Source organism: Eutrema salsugineum, unplaced genomic scaffold (assembly GCF_000478725.1).
Source record: "Eutrema salsugineum unplaced genomic scaffold, Eutsalg1_0 scaffold_9, whole genome shotgun sequence".
Classification (NCBI taxonomy): domain Eukaryota; kingdom Viridiplantae; phylum Streptophyta; class Magnoliopsida; order Brassicales; family Brassicaceae; genus Eutrema; species Eutrema salsugineum.
Genome location: NW_006256342.1, coordinates 10,684,137 through 10,687,339, shown reverse-complemented (window position 1 = coordinate 10,687,339; position 3,203 = coordinate 10,684,137). Strand labels below are relative to the sequence as shown.

Here is a 3,203-nt window from a genome sequence, read left to right as displayed (position 1 = left end):
AATTTTTTATTAAAAACTGAAAACGACAATTAATTTAAAACAAACAAAATTCTCTAAAACAACAATTAATATAAAACGGAGGGAGTAATAATTTAGACCGGTTTGTTTTAAGTTTTTTTTTACACATCATCACATAAGAACCAATAAAAAATGACATGTAATTGCTTAATAGGACTAAACGGTTTTTTTGCAGCCGAAACTCATTCTGAAGCTGATACGTAAGTAAAAGGTTGTGAAATTCACTGTGAGCGTGACACGTAAGCAAATCACTACACAAATAAGTAGTTAGAATAAAGAAGAAGGAAGAGTTAAACAATTTTGAAAATTGTGAGAGAAGTAGAGAAAAATAGAGAAAAGTTTCTGATATTTATAACCATAAGAAATCGAAAACCCTATAAACTTAAGAAATCGTAAACACTATAATATTTAGCGATATTCTAAAATAAATTTTGTCTTTTTTTTGAAACGACATTCTATAGCTTTTTAAATAGATTCCATTTTTTGTTTTTTTATTTAACATTTTTGTAGATTTTTTTTTTTTAATTTTAGAAACATAAGAAAAGATAAATACTAAGAGATATAGAAGATTTTTTTTTTTTTTGTTTTTTTTTTCAAAAAACGTTTTTTTTTATTTTTTCTAAATTTTGGTTTTATAAAAAATTTTAAAACGGTTTGGTTGACCACATAATTAAACATTAAACCATTATAATTTAAACCGGTTTGTTTTAAGTTTTTTGTTTTACACATCATCAGTTAAGAACCAATTTAAAAATGACACGTAATTGCTTAATAGGGTTAAACGATCTTTTTGCAGCCGAAACTCATTCTTGAACTGACACATAAACAAAAAGTTTTGAAACTCTCTGTGAGCGCGACATGTAAGCAAATCACTACACAAATAAGTATATAGATATCTTTGTAGAAAAAGTCACTGATTAATTATTTTTTTCATTCTATTTGTTTTATGATTCAAATTTAAACAATTAGAAATTTTTTCAGTGATCATTAATTAATTTTTAAACCAAGTTTACTAGACTGTCAAGAAATGGGGGCGAGGGGTTGTGGGAGTTCGATTTTTAATGATTATTAGAACTCGTGGAATCTATAGCTATTGGTTTATGGAGTTTAATATTTTAATAAATTATATTTTTATTGGTTATGGGCTCTAACATTCTTTCTAAAATTCACTTTTATTAGGTAAAAAATTAGGTTAATGAATTTTGAATAATCTTTTGCAATGTTTTCAAATATTACTTCTGCCTATTTCTTCATGTTTTGATTTTAACTTCTGCTTATTTATCTATGTTTTGATTTGAATATATTAATTACTAAAGTTTCAATTATTGTTGAAAACGTTTTTACAAAATATTAATTGCAAAAACATTGTCATAGTTATTTTCTTTGTATAGTTGGTATTGTTTTTTAACGAGTTTATTAAATTTTAGATGTTTATGTATACAATAATACCAATTGGTCCAATACCTTAAAATAAATATTTATTTTAGTCTAGATATCAAGCCTATTTATTTTCTTTTATTTACCAAAGTTTTACTAATTTCATTTTTCTGATTAATATAAAATTATAAATTTCTTGTTTTCTGTTTTTATTAGTTGGCTTTTTGATATGCATTTTCCATTTCAAGTTGAATATATAATTGAACATATATTAAAACATAATTTTTTCTAATAATTTTTTACTTAATTTTAATTTTAAATACTGATGTGAAACCAATGAAATTAACTTTTAAAAATTCAAGTGGACACTATTATATACATACACATCAAATTTTATTAGTAATATGTATTTAAATTAAGAAATTCTCCTACTTTAATATCATGGTTGTTTATTATTGTTAATGGAAATTTTATAAATATTTTTTTTATGATTTTAATAAAAATAAATAAAATTCAAATTGTTTTTATTTTAATTGTTGATGTGGACCAATAAAATCAAATTTTAAATCTTATATGGACACCTTGAAAAACTTATAACTTCAACTTTTATTAGTATCTTTATATTTTAAAAATAATTATCCATTTAATATTATTCGTATAATTAGAATGTAAGTTAAAATTCTGTTAAGTTATTTACAATCTATTTTTTATGGTTCATAGTTAGGAGATGAGAAATCGATTCATATTATTTACAATTAGATTTTAACATGTGTTTTATATATTTTGTGTGATTTTTGGTTATAAGTGATGAGATTTAGCAATTGCTATCTCAATAAAGATATAGCTTTGAATTATCTTCTTTTTATAAGAAAAAAAGGAATTAAAAAAAAAACATATTAATTCCTAGAATCCTCCCCAGCAATACTTGCTACCTCTTTCAAAGCTTCCATTCACATCAACTGTTGTTTCACATCTTCTGTTGTACGCTCGCAGGTCTTTTTAAAAGTATTTCCAAACTCTCCGGTCTGTTTTCTAACATCCGAAGAATCAACATTGTAGAAAACCGGTATCACCATCTGACCCAACTCCTTATTGCACTTGTGGATCTCCACCAATTCATTCAAGCACCATGTGGAAGAAGCATATTTCTTAGAGAAGACGATGATTGAGATCACTTATCCTTTGATCGCTGATAAAAGCTCAGGTGCGATCCTACGGCTTCTCTCGATGCCATTGTCTATGAACGTAACGATTAATTTGCTACTGAGCTTCTTCAGAAGATGGCTAAGGAATGTTTTGAGGACATCTTCCCCGCTGAAGCTTGGGAAAACATTGTATTTTCAAGTGCAAGAAGTAGAAGAATAAGCCATGGAAAAGAATAGAGAAAAGTTTTTTTCTTTATAAAGAAGAATAGAGAAAAGATAATAAAAGTCTTAAGAACATTTAAATAAAGAAACTCCAAACTTTTATATAGCTAGCAGAGATAGAGAGAGAGATGAGAAATTTGGCGTTGATTTGGGCGAAGACTTCTAGGATATTTCGAGGTGATTTCCTCTTTATACTCAAACCATATGATTTCTATCCAAAAATGTAAGGGAAGAGAGGAACAATCATATCGGCCCATAATCACTGTCGCACAAACAAATTCACTCAATAAATTAAACTTCAATATGAAAAATCTAACTCTTTTGCTTTGATTTGTCAAATATGGTGATACCATGTAAAAATTTTAAAATAATTGATTTGATTATCTATATCACTAAAATACACATATATTTCCGTAAATTATTACGACAAAACTTCAAAAT

The 3,203-nt window shown here is 25.9% G+C and overlaps 1 pseudogene; it reads right to left on the bottom strand.

The window, feature by feature from the left end:
* Positions 1–2,291: 2,291 nt before the first annotated feature.
* On the bottom strand, positions 2,292–2,765 carry LOC112085111 (annotated as a pseudogene).
* Between the last annotated feature and the right edge of the window lie 438 nt (positions 2,766–3,203).